Here is an 18,514-nt window from a genome sequence, read left to right on the forward strand (position 1 = left end):
TAGGTCTGATAGAAAGTATACTAATAATGCAGAGCAAAAAGACGCCGATGCCGCACGTAAGCGCAAACAGCGTGCTAACAAGAGTACAGAGGATAGATGCAAGCGCATGGACACTGTTAAGTATACTAATGACACAGAGTCCAAAGCTTATGATGGTGCACGTAAGATCAGGTCTGATATAAAGTATGGTAATGATGCAGAGCGAAAAGCCGCCGATGCCGGACGTAAGCGCAAACAGCGTGTTAACAAGAGTACGGAGGATAGATGCAAGTGCCTGGATACTGTTAAGTATACTAATGACACAGAGTCCAAAGCTGCTGATGGCGCACGTAAGATCAGGTCTGATATAAAGTATGGTAATGATGCAGAGCGAAAAGCCGCCGATGCCGCACGTAAGCGCAAACAGCGTGCTAACAAGAGTACAGAGGAGAGATGCAAGCGCCTGGACACTGTTAAGTGTACTAATGACACAGAGCCCAAAGCTGCTGATGACGCACGTAACATCAGGTCTGATAATAAGTATACCAATGACGCTGAGCGAAAAGCCGCCGATGCCGCACGTAAGCACAAACAGCGTGCTAACGAGACTACAGAGGACAGACATAAGCGCCTGGACACTGTTAATGCTGCTTGCAATAAACGCATTACTAATGAGTCTTTTGAGGACAAAACTAATCGATTAAGTAATAAAGCTGCTGCTGCACGCTCTCAACGTTGCAAACATAATATTTCCACGTCCTCAGTCATAGATTCTGCCCACAATACAGCTTCTTTGTCTCCATTCATAGAATGTGTGCAGCTTGAAGCTCCTTTAACCGTTGGTAAATCTGCACGTAAGCGCAAACACTGTCCTACTTACACTCCAAATGATAAACGCCGTCGCCTGCACACTGTTAAGTCTGCTTATAAGACATGCTTCACACCTGACTCTTCTAAGGCAACAAACAAACCATTACCAAATGCAGCTGGTGCACGCCGTGAATGGCGCAAAAAAACCGCTTGCACCTCCATATTAATAAACTCTGACCACGATACACCTTCCAACTCCTCAGTGATTGAATCTGTGGACAGTGAAGATCCTCTACCAGGTCCACGCTTTATATATGTTGGCTTACAGAAACATTCCAATGCTCCGTTATCACAACCTGTACCTCAACATCCTACAGGTTTTACTAATGATGACAGTACCATAGTAGAACACTCCTGTGGTCCTATGAACTATTTATGTGAACATTGTCAAGCATTACATTTTAATGCTGAGATACCAGCAGATAAAAATTTTACTCTGTGTTGTTACAAGAGTAAAGTGCATATACCTATACCCCAATATCCCGAGGTCTTTAAACGATTGCTGACAGGGGAGAGTGAGTTCAGTAAGAATCTCATGGAAAATATTCGTAGTATTAACAGCTCATTTGCTTTTGCCTCCATGGGTGCCAATATATCCCCTCCACCTGGACATGGCCCTTACTGTTTCCGTATTCATGAACAAATATATCATCGTACTGGAACTCTACATCCCAGTGATGATCAAGTTCCAGCTTATGCCCAACTTTATATTTTGGATACCGCTACCGCGAATGAACAACGTTTAAACTGTGAACAAAATCAAAAATGTCATCCCACTTTGATGAGTATAATTGCTCTTCAGTTAGACAATGTGAATCCCTTTGTTGCTGCCTACAAAATGTTACGAGATGTGGAACATGAAGAACATCTTAAAGCTGAAGCTAATGGCACTCTCATGCCAAATATCATCATGGCCCTTAAACAAGATCGGAATCAAGACCCTCGCCGATATAATAATCCAACTGTCAATGAAGTTGCTGTCGTATTTGAAAATGACAATGGAGAGCCACCATTTAATCGTGATATTTTAATACATTTACAACCGGACCCCAAAAATCCTTTGGCGCCAAGAACACAACAGGTCAGCATTCTACACAGTAATTTAGATGCTTTACTCTATCCTTTATTTTTCCCTTACGGAGACCAGGGCTGGCATGATGGCCTCAAGCAACAAAGGCAAAGTCCACGCAGAGTTACACAACTGCAATATTACTGCTATGTGCTGTCTGTCCGTAATCAGTTTAATCCACTCCTGAATGGTGGCAAACTCACTGAGCAGTACTTAGTGGATGCTTATGTGAAAATCGAGGCAAATCGCCTAAATTATATCCGTCAACACCAAAAGGATTTGAAAGTAGAGGATTATTGTGTACTCCAGGAACATCTCCAGAAAAAATCCATTGAGAAGGGCATCCCCATTGGAAAAACGGTCATTTTACCATCTTCGTTTGAAGGCAGTCCCAGGAATATGCAGCAGCGGTACCAGGATGCCATGGCTATTGTGACTAAATATGGTCGTCCTGATCTATTCATCACCATGACCTCTAATCCGAAATGGAATGAGATTACTGAGAATTTGGAACCTTGGCAGCGTGTGGAACATAGACCTGATTTGGTGGCACGTGTTTTCAAAATAAAACTGGAAGCACTCTTAAAAGACATTAACAATGGATTATTTGGGAAAGTTTGCGCTATGGTTCATGTAATTGAATTTCAAAAACGTGGCCTTCCACACGCTCACATTTTGATTATTCTGGACAGCAACTCCAAATTAAGGACTGAGGAGGACATAGACAATACAGTGTGGGCTGAAATTCCCAATCCTACCCACTACCCTCAGCTCCATAAAATTGTTCTCCAACATATGATTCATGGTCCGTGTGGAGAACACAACCCAAATTCTCCCTGTATGGATCTGGGGAAGTGTACAAAAGGTTTCCCTAAAGATTTGCAACCAAGAACCATCATAGCTAAGGACGCCTATCCTACTTACCGCAGACACTTTGGCCCATCTTTTCAACACCATTCTAACATGATTGAATTCGTGGGTGGTTCCATATAATCCGTTCCTGCTACTAAAATACAAGTGCCATATAAATGTCGAAGTTTGTGGTTCCATTCAGGCTGTGAAATATTTATTTAAATACGTCTACAAAGGACATGATAAAGCCAATCTTGAAATCTGCCAGACTAACATCCAACATGATGAAACACACCAATTCATGGATTCAAGATATGTCAGTGCACCAGAGGCAGCTTGGTGAATATTCTCATATCCAATGCATAAACAATCTCATAGCATCATTCGCCTTGCTGTACATCTACCGCATTCTCAGCCACTCTATTTTCATGAGGATGACTCTATTGGAAACATCAAACAAAAGCTCCATCAAAATTCTACACTTATGGCCTACTTCAAGCTTAATCAGAACGACCATCATGCTCATATTTATTTATACCGTGAAATTCCCGAAAACTATGTTTGGAAAGAAGGTTCTTGGGAAGTTAGAAAGCGAGCAGGTGGTTCTGTGATTGGACGAATGTATACTGTCAGTGTGAAAGACCAAGAACGCTACTATTTAAGATTGTTATTGTTACATGTCAAAGGTGCAACCAGTTTTGACAGCATAAAAACTACACGGAGTCACACATGAAACCTTCAAAGATGCGGCATTAGCTCTTGGCTTACTATTTGATGATAGTCTGTGGAGAAATGCATTACTTGATGCCAGTACTCTCAACATGCCAACAGAGCTACGTGACATGTTTGCCTACATTTGTATTTTTGGTCCTCCAGCTAAACCTCGGGACTTATGGGATGAATTTAAGGAACACTTTGTAGAAGACTACTGCCATGCATACCACTCCGACACTCTGGAGTGTGTCAATTGTGAAGGCTATGCTATGACAGATGTCCAACATGTTCTTAAAGCTCATGGCAAAACTTATATTGATTTTAATTTGCCACGTCCAGTCAAGAAACAACACCTCCTCCCACAGTATGATAAAGATTATGAGTTATCAGCAGCTGCTGAAATGAAAGCTACTCTAAATGAGGACCAACTTTTTGCTTTTGATGCTATCACTCAAGCTTTAGAAGACACTAATTCTACAGCAAAGTGTTTTTTCCTTGATGGTCCTGGTGGCAGCGGAAAAACGTACCTATATCATCTACTCCTACATCAGCTAAGAGGACAAGGAGACATTGTGTCACCTGCTGCCACTACTGGAATTGCCGCCAACTTGCTACAAGGTGGACGAACCATTCATTCTCTTTATGGGATTCCAATTCCTGTGAATGAAACATCTGTTTCCAGGATTAAGAATGATACCGATGCAGCAAAAGATTTGCACAGCACTAAACTTTTTATTATTGATGAGTGCACAATGCTATCCAAATATGCATTGCATGTCATTGATAGAGTTTTACGTGATGTCATGACAACAAATGTAGCTCACAAAGAAAAAACACCGTTTGGAGGTAAAGTGATTGTTTTTGGAGGCGACTTTAGACAATGTCTTCCTGTCATCCCTCATGTGACAAGAACTGATGTTGTAGAGAGCTGTATAAAATATTCACAACACTGGCAACATTTTACTCGCCTGCCACTTATTAACAACATGCGCTCCATTGATCCTCACTACAGCAGTTGGTTGCTTCAACTGGGAAATGGTGAACTATCTAATGAACATAACCTTGGAGATGATGTAATTGAAATTCCTCCAGACATGGTATGTACTGGCTCTTTAATAATTGAAATTTTTGGAGATAATCTTTGTATTGATGTGAATGACACCGAAAGTATAAATACAGCTGCATCTCATGCAATTTTATGTCCAAAAAATGAGGACGTTGAGAAAGTCAATTCCCAAGTCATGGATTTATTGATAGGTGACTATACTGAATATATCAGTGATGATTCCATCGATCCTGATGAAGCTGATGACCTCGATCAATACCCACTTGAGTTTTTGAATTCACTAACACCAACTGGTATGCCTTCACATCGGCTGAAACTTAAAATTGGCACCATTGTCATGTTATTACGTAATGTGAACACGAACAAAGGTCTCTGCAATGGTACGCGGCTCATTGTCACTGCCTTACATGCCAATATCATACTGGCTAAAGTAATTAGTGGGTCAGCAGCAGGAAATGTGGTATTCATTCCACGAATTGATTTGTGTCCATCAGAGACTGGATTACCTTTTAAATTAAGACGGAGACAATTTCCAATCAAGCCCGCATTTGCAATGACCATAAATGAATCTCAAGGCCAGACCCTCCATCGAGTTGGCATTTATCTACCAGAACCTGCTTTTGCCCATGGTCAATTGTATGTTGCTTTTTCCAGGGTGAAGCAATGTTGCAATGTGAGGGTTAAAGTGGTTAATACACCACTTCAAGGACAATTATTGGCTGATAGTACTAAAGTCTTCACACGTAATATTGTGTACAAAAATATTTTAGTTTAAAGTTACTTTTCTTTTTTTTCATTATTCAGTTTTTCTAATAACATAGACAGCAATAGGCAAATTCTATGTGTAGAGATAAGGAAAAAAAAATAAATAAAAAAAAATTAGCGTAGCCATAGACATATAGATTTTAAGTACTTATGTAGGAAATACGTATATAACATACGTACTCATTAGCATATAGGGTTAATAACTCTATATCATATCTACATAAATTTAGAAATATGATATATCAATACATATTTTTATAGGTAAGTAGAACACACATTAAGTACAAGATGTAAGCTGTGTATCATTCAAATGCCTGTATTTGGTGATAGGAACCTGTATTTGAAGCTCCAGCAGTATAGCTGCTGAGAGATTTCATTTTGTTTTTAAAAAGGGTGAGGTTTTTGTGAACAGGTAAGAGACGGGTGGGATGGCTGTTCACACACATCTCTATCTTCAGGTGTGTTCTGTACATAGAAATAGATATATAGATAGGTACATTTTTAGATAGATAGGGAAAGAATAGAGATTTTGCTTTCACATCAACATTTTTCTGCTATTTGGAGAATTTATGGTGGAAAAAAGGCTATTTCTGCACGTCCTGCCTAAGGGCTGACCCACGCCACTCTTGCTGTAAGTTGCATGCAATGTATTCGGAATTTGTACTTCACTTGCGGCAGGTGCGGCACATGTGGTTTCTGCTGTTTTCGCCACAAAATCTCCACTTACCAGTGTTTTTGTTGTGGCTGCATTTAATGCAATTGCCGAAGCCGCGTTTGCTGCATTTACTGCAAGTTAACTCCAAGCTTCATCTACATTGCATGGCACTTGCTGAAAGTGTGTTGTAGGTCAGTTCTTTGGTGCCAAGTGTGGAAGTTGTATTGTTTTTAACATTACTTCTGCAAATATCAGAAACATGCAGATGTGAAAGAGGTCTGAGTATTAAGAAATAGGAATCAGTTAGTTAGGACCCATCAGTTCAAAGGCTACCATGATGTGGTTGATGGGCATGCTTATATTAGCCCATCGGTGTACTATGAACGTTGATTTCTTAAATTTTACACTTCTGTAAAAATAAACACAAAAAATTTGGGTACACAAAAAGGCTTTTATTTCTGTTGTACCTATTAGAATTATTTAAAATGAAGGCTTAGCTAAGCCCAAGAGATGATTAAAAACGTTTCATACCAACCCATCAGATGTAAAATTACTGTGAAAATACGTGATGGGCACACACGTATGCGCCAGTATGGGTACTAAGAGCCTTTCCACATAATAATGAAATATTTTAAAATGTCATAGAACATACCAATATACATAGTTATTGATACATATTATTTATTATTTACATTATTGTTCTTAAGCAAAGAACAGTTGTTGTGGCATTTGCCACAACACGCAAAGTTGTCGTCTGATGTCTTTCATCCCTCCCCTCATAAGCATGTTCATGGATCCTGTGTAACTGTACCTTAAATAACAAGAATTGTCAAGAGCTGGTGAGTGCAGCCATTTTTTGTTCTTTCTTACTATTATTTATTAATTGTATTATTCTTACATTTGAATAAATAAAGTATATATGGATTCTAGACTCCCGATTCTTTAGAATCGGGCTGCCATCTAGTCATTTATAATTGATTTAACTACATATTAGACTTAGAGTACACCAGGGACTTTAGGGGTAGTCATCGAGGAGTGGGGCGCTATACCGTGGAAACTTAGGATGACAACCTCCACTGTTAGGTAGGGCATCCATTAGGGAATTTTAGGGCATATTAGCCCACATAATGTGATACCTTCCCTTTTTTTCGTGGCTGACCCCTCTTTCCTACTGCCCCATTTTTGTCACATTTTTTTCATTTGTATATCTTTTTATTTTTTTTTTAGTGGATACACATTGTGGTTTGATTGATTTATTGTATTGTATTCTAGCCAAACATGTGATACTTTTAAGACAACTCTGAATAAAAGTAATATTTTAGGGGTCTTGTTCTTTTCTTCCTATGGAAACTGTAAACCGTCCTGCAAATGATTAATAGCTGCTGAGTAAAAAAAAAGCATTGTATACTAACTGCACACAGATGACAAGTGAGAAAAAATAATACCGCTCTCCTGTATGAGAATGGGATTGATCGGTTATTTATGCGCTGGTGTGAGCGCAACTTCACCCTCCTTTTACAATCTATTCCTTGCTTTGGCTTTAAAAAAAACTTTAGAAAAAACCCCGAAGGATATGTGCACACAGTGTTTTTGCAGAGTTTTTGTAGCAGAAATAGAATGGAAACTCAAAGGTCCTGATTGATCAAAGCAATTTTTCCAGAATTATGGCATAAATAGCTTGGAAAAGTCACAACATTTTTTGCGCAATTCGTAGTGGTGCAAAAATGTCACAACTTTTGGCTTTATTACACACCAGTTTCTCTAATAGGCAGACCTGGGGCAGACTGGGGTATGGCGGAGAATGACGTCACAGCTCATCCAGTCCTGAGACAGGAATAAGATTTCTGGCCTGCTGCAAGGAGCATCAGACTCCTAGACATCCCCTCACCAAGACCAGCAAGAAAATCCAAAGTATTAAGGAACTGGGACCAAACTTTGTGACAAGTTTTGGAAATTGAAGGAGGATTTGGAGAAGTTTTGTTCAATTTCTACTCAGTTTCTGCTCCAAAAACTTCTCGGAAAAGTCAGACTGTACGTATCCTTATGGTATATTGAGACATCACAATAGAGGTGTGTTTGCTCAACATCAAAAAACAACATGTGGTCCTTCAATCTAAGTTTCAACAAATGAAACAAGTTTTTTTTGTATTTTAACTTATAAAAAAACTCTCAGGCTATTGCTGTAAATCACAGCATATCATAATAAAATTACATATCAAGGATAGGTCATGAATATATATTAGAAAGGAAAGCCCTTTATATCAATTATATAAAATCCTCGAAAGCTCTTTAAATGTAGCTTTAGAAGATAATTTTATGCTTCTTAAACACCGAATCATTAAGATTGGAGTTTTGTATGCTAGACTTAATGAAGGCGCCACTGGAGTAAGAAGCGCCTAGTTCATTAATAGACTTAATGAATTTGTTGCAGCTTACAAGTGCCATGTGCCCCTGCCAGAAATATTACTCCAGTAAAGGAATGGAGTACATTTCTGGAGTAATTTAAGTAGTTAAAGTGAGGTAAATTTTGATTACCGTATATACTCGAGTATAAGCCGACCCGAGTATAAGCCAACCCCCCTAATTTTGCCACCGAAAACTGGGAAAACTTAATGACTCGAGTATAAGCCTAGGGTGGAAAATGCAGTAGCTACTGGTAAATTTCAAAAATAAAAATAGATACCAATAAAAGTAAAATTAATTGAGACATCAGTAGGTTAAGTGTTTTTGAATATCCATATTGAATCAGGAGCCCCATACAATGCTCCATACAGTTCATAATGGGCCCCATAAGATGCTCCATACAGTTCGTGATGGGTCCCATAAGATGCTCTATATTAAAATATGCCCCATATAATGCTGCCGAAAGGTTAATAATGGCCCCATAAGATGCTCCATAGACACATTTGCCCCATATATTGCTGCATAAAGGTTAATAAGGGCCCCATAAGATGCTCCATAGAGACATTTGCCCAATATAATGCTGCACAAATGTTGATTATGGCCCCATAAGATGCTCCATAGAGATATTTGCCCCATATCATGGTGCACAAAGGTTGATTATGGCCCCAAAAGATGCACCATAGAGATATTTGCCCCATATAGTGCTGCACAAACGTTGATTATGGCCCCATAAGATGCTCTATAGAGATATTTGCCCCATATAGTGCTGCACAAACATTGATTATGGCCCTATAAGATGCTCCATAGAGACATTTGCCCCATATTGTGCTACACAAATGCTGATTATGGCCCCATAAGATGCTCCAAAGAGATATTTGTCCCATATGCTGTTGCTGCGATGAAAAAAAATGACATACCTCTCTTCGCTCAGGCCCCCGGCACTTGCAATACTCATCGGTCCTCGTTCCGGCGCGGCTGTGCCTTCCGCGTCCTCTGCACTGACGCTCAGGCAGAGGACGCAGACTAACCACGTCATCGCGCCCTCTGACCTGAGCGACACTGCAGAGGACGCGGAAGACAGAGCGGCACTCGGAACGAGGAGAGGTGACTATCACGCAGCGCTCCCCCTCACCTTCTCCTGGCGCTGTCCCTGCATCTCCGGTCTCCGGGCGCTGACATCTTCTTCCTGTAGTGAACGGTCACATGGTATCGCTAATTACAGTAATGAATATGTGGCTCCACCCCTATGAGAGTGGATTCGGGTTCATATTCATTACTGCAATGAGCGGTACCATGTGACTGCTCATTACAGGAAGAAGCTGTCAGCACCTGGAGACCGGAGATGCGGGGAAGCTGCCAGGAACCGCACCAGGAGCAGGTGAGTATGTCACAGCCGCTGCTCCCCCTCTGACCCCCCTGGGACAATGACTCAAGTATAAGCCGAGAGGGGCACTTTCAGCCTAAAAAAAACCCTGAAAATCTTGGCTTATATTCCAGTATATATGGTAATTTGATGTTTGAACCTCGCTACACCCTGTGAGGCAGTGACCCCTGTTACAGCTAGGGGGTGCTGTTTGTTCTCCCCAGGATGTGCACAGAGGCGTAGTGAGGCCATGAGGGGGTGATATAGTCGCAGGTGTAGCTGTGATTACCATTGTTAAAAGCCCTGTAGTATAGAGAGGTTTTAGAGTTGAGTCTGAGGAGTCTTAGGTGTTTCAGGGCCAGAGTGAGGCCTGGCAATTCACAGCATTCACAGTGGTGCTGCTGTCCACGATGACTGGTCACGGATGTGGACAGGTCTTGTGCCCAGAGGTGAACTGTCCTGTGCCCGAAGGAAGGTCCAGCGTATGTCACAGCTGCAGACAGGAGGATGTCAAGGTCTGTGTATGGCTGTGAGTAGAGACTGTGAGTAGAGCCTAATTATCACTTAATTCTATGTGCAGGCATTGAATTAAAGCGAATTGGTCATAGAAAAATTAACTATTGTTTAAATCAGGTTTTTGTGTTACATTGGAATTGGAAATTGGATTTTTTTTTATGCATATCACAATTTTTATAAAAAAAAACAAAATTACTAATCTTGCAATTTTCAAACTGACCACTAGGGTTATTTTAGATTTATTCTTCCTGTCCTTTCCAGAAGCATTTTCAGCTGTCTCACCATCATCAGACAGGTAACATTTCGATATACAACTGATAAGACAAGGATCCATCAATTACAGAAGGCGATATCAAAATGACCTTTGCACAATAGATATTTCAATACAAAAGATAGGGTTTGCTTGAGTCTGTTTATATAAATGTACATGTGGATTACATAAAGGTCCAGGAAGTTTGGTATTGATTCATCGAGAGTTTGTGCCAAAGCACAGTCAAATGTTGTGCAAAAATTTAGCATAATTTTTCTTTGCATTTTCACGCCAGTTTTGTCCAGATGGAGCATGGTGCTGCCTGCCTGACAAATTTATTTCAACTTGTGGCATACTTTACAACAGAAATGTTACTCCTGTCCTAGACTGGAGTAACATCTCTGGCAATGTGCTTGCCAGTGATACGATATGCCTCATTCATAAGTGGCGGGAAGTTCTGAATTAATTTGGTGCATCTTATTCCTGCATGCCCCTCATTATGACTGATGTATGAAATGCCAGTTTGAGGGCAGTCCCACACGTCCAGATAATTCCGGTACCAGAAAAAAAAATCGGTAAAGGAATTATCCGAGTCCGTGTGCCCTACGTTTCTGTGGTACATCAGTGTGGCACACGAGCGGCACACGTGTGCCGCCCGTGTGCCCACTGGGTACCACATGGAGTGTGCCGGAGACAGCACTAAAGTTTAGCGCTGTCCCCGGCATCATGCTGAAGCCCCATTCATATGTTCCCTGCAGCAAAAATATGAATATTAGTGTTTAAAATGCAGATCCAGGTCCCACCCCCTGTGCGCCCCCCTCCCCCCCAGACCCCCCCCCCCCCCCCCGCTGTGATTAAAATACTCACCTAGCTTCCGGATCCCTCGCCGCAGCGTCCTCTTCTGGCCGCATCGCCTCCTGTATGCGGTCACGTGGGGCCGCCGATTACAGTAATGAATATGCGGCTCCGTCTCTTTGAGAGGCGGAGCCGCATATTCATGATTTTAATCGGCGGCCCCACGTGACCGCATACAGGAGAAGCTGCGGCCAGAAGAGGACGCTGCGGCGAGGGATCCGGAAGCTAGGTGAGTATTTTAATCACAGCGGGAGGGGGTGCACGGGGAAGGGGGGGAAATGGATCTGATTTTAAACACTAATATTCATATTTTCCCTGCAGCAAACGCTGCTGCAGGGAAAATATGAATGGCGGCTTCAGCACCAGTGGGGGGGACAGCGCTTAATGTAGCGCTGTCTCCTGCACGGAACACGGACATTGACTTTAATGGGTCCGTGTAATCCGTGCGCTCCCACGAACACTGACATGTCTCAGTGTTTGGCACACTGAGACACGGTCCGCAAAAAATCAATGACATCTGAAAAGATGCATTGATTTTTATGTGTCTACGTGTGTCAGTGGCTCCGGGAAGTGAGGAAACTGTCACCTCACGTACCGGAGCCACTGACGTGTGAAACTGGCCTTAAAGCCAGCCCTTAAGATTCTGAAATAGCCTTAGTGGCAATATGTATATGACAGGATTTTTTAAAATATATACAGATTATGATATTACAAATAAATAAAAAAGTAGCTCAATATTTTTAAAGGTACATTTAGAGTTGAGCGAAACGGGTCGGCCATTTTCAGAAGTCGCCGACTTTTGGCAAAGTCGGGTTTCATGAAACCCGACCCGACCCCTGTGTGGGGTCGGCCATGAGGTCGGCGATCTTCTGAATCTGGTATCGGAATTCCGATACCAAGTTCCGATATGTTTGCAATATCGGAAATCGGTATCGGAATCCATATTTAAGTGTAAAATAAAGAATTAAAATAAAAAATATTGCTATACTCACCCTCTGACGCGCCCTGGTACTAACCGGCAGCCTTCCTTCCTTAGAATCAGCGCGTGAATGACCTTAGATGACGTCGCGGCTTGTGATTGGTCGCGCGACCGCCCATGTGACCGCTCACGCGACCAATCACAAGCCGCGACATCACCGAAGGTCCTTCAAGCGCTAATTCTTAGGAAGGAAGGCTGCCGGAAAGAAGCAGGGCACGTCCGAGGGTGAGTATATACCTAATAGGAATATACTCACCCTCGGGCACGTCAGAGGGTGAGTATAGCAATATTTTTTATTTTAATTCTTTATTTTACAATTAAATATGGATCCCAGGGCCTGAAGGAGAGTTTCCACTCCTTCAGACCCTGGGAACCATTGGAAACCCAATGCACTGCATTGGCAGTGGCGTAGGAAGAGGGGTGCGGGGGGGGCGGTCTGCCCCGGGCGGCACAATGCTGGGGGCGGCCGGCGCTGCAGGAGAAGAAGATAAAAAAAAAAAAAAAAGACGCCCCTTTAAATCTTCGGGCGGCGCCGTCCGCAGCCACGACCAGGGCCAGCTCCCCCCACCCCCGGGTCCCGCCCCAGCCCCCGCCCCCCGCTCTATACTCACCTCTCCTGGTTCCTGCGGCTTCAGCGTCCTCTGACTCTGCGACGTCTCAGAGCAGAGGGCGCGATGACGTCACTACTGTGCGCGCCGCTCTGCCTCTCTGTCCTGAGCGTCGCAGAGCCGGAGAGACGCTGACTGCACCGGACCTGCGCTGGGAACGGGAGAGGTGAGGATTTTACTTTTTTTTTTTTTTTCTTTATGTCTGACTGCCTGGGGCTGGGGCAATGCTGGAGAACATGGGGCAGATTGCTGGACACACTGGGGCAATACTGGAGACCATGGGGCAGATTGCTGGACACACTGGGGCAGTACTGGAGACCATGGGGCAGAATGCTGGACACACTGGGGCAATACAGGAGACCATGGGGCAGATTGCTGGACACACTGGGGCAATACAGGAGACTATGGGGCAGATTGCTGGACACACTGGGGCAATACAGGAGACCATGGGGCAGATTGCTGGACACACTGGGGCAATACAGGAGACCATGGGGCAGATTGCTGGACACACTGGGGCAATACAGGAGACTATGGGGCAGATTGCTGGACACACTGGGGCAATACTGGAGACCATGGGGCAGAATGCTGGACACACTGGGGCAATACTGGAGACCATGGGGCAGAATGCTGGACACACTGGGGCAATACTGGAGACCATGGGGCAGAATGCTGGACACACTGGGGCAATACTGGAGACCATGGGGCAGAATGCTGGACATACTGGGGCAATACTGGAGACCATGGGGCAGATTGCTGGACACACCGGGGCAATACTGGAGACCATGGGGCAGAATGCTGGACACACTGGGGCAATACAGGAGACCATGGGGCAGATTGCTGGACACACTGGGGCAATACTGGAGACCATGGGGCAGAATGCTGGACACACTGGGGCAGTACAGGAGACTATGGGGCAGAATGCTGGACACACTGAATACTGGAGACCATGGGGCAGATTTCAGGACACATTGAGGCAATGCTGGAGACCCTGGGGCAGACTTCTGGACATACTGGGGCAATACTGGAGACCATGGGGCAGATTGCTGGACACACCGGGGCAATACTGGAGACCATGGGGCAGAATGCTGGACACACTGGGGCAATACAGGAGACCATGGGGCAGATTGCTGGACACACTGGGGCAATACTGGAGACCCTGGGGCAGATTGCTGGACACACTGGGGCAATACTGGAGACCCTGGGGCAGATTTCTGGACACATTGAGGCAATGCTGGAGACCCTGGGGCAGACTTCTGGACACACTGGGGCAATGCTGGACACTGGGGCAGATTGCTGGACACACTGGGGGTAATATACTGGACACACTGGGGCAATGCTGGACACTGGGGGTAATATGCTGGACACACTGGGGCAGACTGCTGGACACACTGGGGAAAGGCTGGACACTGGGGCAGATTGCTGGACACACTGAGGGCAGATTGCTGGACACACTGGGGGTAATATGCTGGACATACTGGGGCAGATTGCTGGACACACTGGGGGTAATATGCTGGACACACTGGGGCAGATTGCTGGACAACATGGGGGTAATATGCTGGACACACTGGGGCAGATTGCTGGACAACATGGGGGTAATATGCTGGACACACTGGGGGCAGGACTTGAGGCATGGGCAGAATGTAGATACGGGGCATGATTGGAGACACGGGGCAGGATTGGATCATGGGGCAGGACGGATACGATGGAGGCTGGTGGGGCAGGATGGGGAGATCAAATGGGGTAGAATGGATACTCATGAGGGCAGGATACGACAACATATGGCTGGAGCCAGGAATGAGATAAACGGGGCCAGGGTGGGGAATATTATTACCATAGGGGATAATTAAGGGATATTGTTACTGCAGTGATGTATTTATTTTATTTTTTGAGTATACTGTTTTAAATGGGGGGGCGGTCCTGTTACTGTGCAGAGTGACACTATATCACCTTTTTTTCTTCATGTGGTGTAATGTAGAAGTTGTGAAAAATTAAGTAATGTGTTCTGCAAGCGGAGCTCGAGATAACTGTGTTATTTCCTGCAGAAACGAGTCCTGGCTGGAAGGAATGATGGCGGTCTGTGCTGGATGAAAGATGAAGGACTTCACCTAGAGACGTCACTGGTGAGTCAGTGTTACCTATACACTGACACTATACACTGTATACTATATAGAGGTCCTGTGTATAATGTCACCAGTGATCTCTGTATTACCTCTACACAGACACTGCATACTAAGTACAGATCTCCTGTGAATACTGGCACTTATGGTGATAGTATTGTGGTTTTTTTTTTATTACTGATCAGTATTGTAGTATTCAGTCACTATGTGGTGGTAATATGTGGTCTGGAAATGGTGCGGTGGTATTTGTCCCTTGTATGTAGTATTATTCGGTCACTATGTGGCCTGGTCATGGTGTGGTGGTATTAAGTCACAGGTGTGGCATGTGGGGGTGACACCATTAGGCCCAGTTTAAGTTCTACAAAACAGGAAAACCATTTTTGGTAACCTTTGTGTGTATTGAGCTGGGGGGGGGGGGATGGGAGGGGGGGACGCCAAACTCGGGATCAGCCCCGGGCGGCAAAAGCTCTAGCTACGCCTCTGTGCATTGGGTTTCGTGTTTCGGCCGACCCCGACTTTTTTATAGGATCGGCCGATTTCACTCGACCCGACTTTTGAAAAAGTCGGGTTTTGTGAAACCCGACCCGATCCTATAAAAGTAAAAGTCGCTCAACCCTAGGTACATTTAACACAAAACCTGATTTAAACAATCGGTCATTTTTAACTGTGAGGCTATGTGCACACGTTCAGGATTTCTCGCAGAAAATTCCTGAGAAAACCTAAAATTTTCTGCAAGAAATCCGCAAGAAATCTGCATGCGTTTTTGCCGTGTTTTTGGTGCGCTTTTGATGCGTTTTTTTCCGGACATTTCCCAATGCATTTTGTAGTGGGAAATCCGCAAAAAAAACGCAAAATTAATGAACATGCTGCGTTTTTTACCGTGATGCGTTTTTTTTTCACAGAAAAAAACGCATCATGTGCACAAAACATGCGGAATTCATTCTAAATGATAAGATGCTTATTGTATGCACTTTTTTTTGCAGATTTATAGCGTTTTTATCGGGAAAAAAACGCAAAAAAAACGCAACGTGTGCACACAGCCTAAAACATAATCCAGAGAGGGACAATAGTAACTGCTTTCATGTTCGCTATAGAATACTATCTACCTTCATGCATAATTATATCTTTCATGACCATCATAATTAGTGTTATCATATGTTAAATTAATATTATTGTAAACTTTGCATTGCAGGCAATGGATTGGACTGCTGAAACCAAGTTATTGCTAATATTACTGTGTGACTTACATACTGTATCCAATCATTGGCAATAAGGTATGTAGGTTGCTGGCTCATCCATGCCAAGCATCTGTTCCTGTCATTTCCCACAAGCATGCCTAGCATGGCAGCACTGACGTGACAAGAAAACAAGGCTAGAACATTTTGTTTGCACTTGTGTTATTGGGCACAAAATGGGAGCCCGGATGGCGCAGCCAGAACATAGAACTGGTATATGAATACCTATCGGTACACAGCCTGCAGATAGTTCACTACCTACCTCGACCAAATTATTACAAATTCAGAGTCGTCAGAGAGTGTTATCTATTAGTGGCTAACTGAGAAGATGGTAACAAAGCGCAGCTTTGGAGATTCCTCAGGTCTCTTCATCTGGCACAGCCTAAGTATCTTTCTACTACTGGCTAACAGCTACAAAGATACAAATGCTACTATGTCACCGAATATAACAATCACATCAGCAGAAAGCACTAATGCCCGTGACATGTCGTCTCTGCTAACGCTGCTCGCCCACATCTGCAGCAGCTGTAGTTTATTGAGAAGGCAAATAATGAGCAGACTCCAGGCACCAAAGCAGGCAATGAAAAAACCCTAATCCAAATACATTGTACTCCCACCTCCCCCACCTAAATTTAGAGCCAGGCTAGGAACTCTTAACACAAAATGAGGTAAATGCAGAAACTGTAGTCAATAAATCCAGTAACATTCACACACGCCATGTACAAGTCCATAGAGCAGCGGCGGTGTCATACAACAAAAGCACAAGGCAAAAAGCAGAAAATCGCATATGTGCAAAGATGTCATGCCGCCAATGTGTCTTTTAACTCTTCGGAGCGCGATGGCTTGTGATATTTCTTTTTGTGCCAAATGCCATGTATATGCTTTAAGGGTACAGCTGCCAATCTTATGTCGTACTACTGACATAACTGCCAATGGATTGTGATGTGTCAATCGTCAAGTTGTCATCTGCTACATCTCTATCATTAACGAGTGCCCAGGCCTGCCAGTGTGGGGCGCATTGGTCCCCTCCTATGGAGTCTCTGGTGGAATGCTGTGTGAGTGACGGGTGGGATCTTGGTGTCCACTTACCTCTTACTTTAATCACTCCGCCAGATGTGGGCAGAGGCCGTGGGTATTACAGAAAGTTTCCAGTGCTGAGCAGGCCAGTGTGCTGTGCAGATGTATTGATGGTAGGAGAGTATTCTGCCATCCACTGTGCTGTAAGACTCTTTCCTGCCTCCCTCTCCTCTCTGTGTCTGGGCAATGTCTAGAGACATAGTACACCTCCTGCAGAATCACACCCCCACAAATAGCATCCACCAATCCGCAGCGCCAGAGCACCCAGTGATCTGCATAATGTGGGGCTGCTGCTGGAATAAGGGGGCACTCACATAGGCTGCTGTATTGTGTGTTCTGGACAGATGGAGGTCTCATGCAGTGATAGCCCTCCCTGCTTGCGCCTAGACATACAGTACCCACATGCAGGTAATCACATAGGGACATTGTTCTCCTTCTGCCACACTCATGACAAAAAACCTATGTGTCACCTGTAAGAACCGCCCAGGAGGCAACAATCAGAGAGGGAAAACACTGAATATTAAGCTAGGTTGTCCAAGAAAAGTTCGTCAGGGTTTTGTAATTGTAGTGCCTAGAAGAAAATGGATTAAATGAGTATTATGAGCACAATAATATATAGAGGGCAGTCATAGGATAGGTTTTTATAAAAGTGTAACTGCATCTGATGTATTAGAATAGCTACTTTTTCTGTCCCCTTCGTAACTCACAATTTACATTCCCTGTCAATATGTCTTTGGGGTGTGGGAGGAAGCAAAACCGGAGAACTCAGAGGAAGCCCAGCAAATATGGCTGATGTCTTCAGTTTGGTTTTATCATAATAATGAGAAACCGTGGCACGACCGTGCAGGTGTACAAGTAGGGTCCCAAACCAGTGAATATGATGCAGTAAAACTTGGCATTCAGCTTTGGTATATAGATGAGAAGATTTAATGTAATCCACGAGTAGTACATCCATTAGGATTTCGGTCATATAGCGACCTACCTCCTAAACATATATATCTATACATCGATATAAGTAAATAGCATTGTATCAATAGACAATCAAAGATAACAATATGATCATATAAAGGTAAAGAAACAAAGAAAATCTCAATGCAAGCTATAAAACCATGGAGGTTATACATATTCATATGTAGGATAG

The 18,514-nt window shown here is 43.6% G+C and overlaps 1 protein-coding gene across 3 annotated transcripts in view; it reads right to left on the bottom strand.

Moving 5' to 3' along the window:
* TIAM2 (TIAM Rac1 associated GEF 2) overlaps positions 1 to 17,564 on the bottom strand; it is an 810,124-nt gene extending 792,560 nt beyond the window's left edge. For 2 of the 3 annotated variants that reach the window (XM_069769402.1, XM_069769404.1), the window contains exon 1: positions 17,386 to 17,554. The gene's annotated coding sequence lies outside the window, so the exon portion shown is untranslated. Of the gene's footprint in view, positions 1 to 17,385 lie in introns of all 3 variants that reach the window. The other variant, XM_069769403.1, reaches the window with a different exon arrangement.
* Between the last annotated feature and the right edge of the window lie 950 nt (positions 17,565 to 18,514).

The sequence above is a fragment of the Ranitomeya imitator genome, chromosome 5 (genome assembly GCF_032444005.1).
Source record: "Ranitomeya imitator isolate aRanImi1 chromosome 5, aRanImi1.pri, whole genome shotgun sequence".
NCBI lineage: Eukaryota > Metazoa > Chordata > Amphibia > Anura > Dendrobatidae > Ranitomeya > Ranitomeya imitator.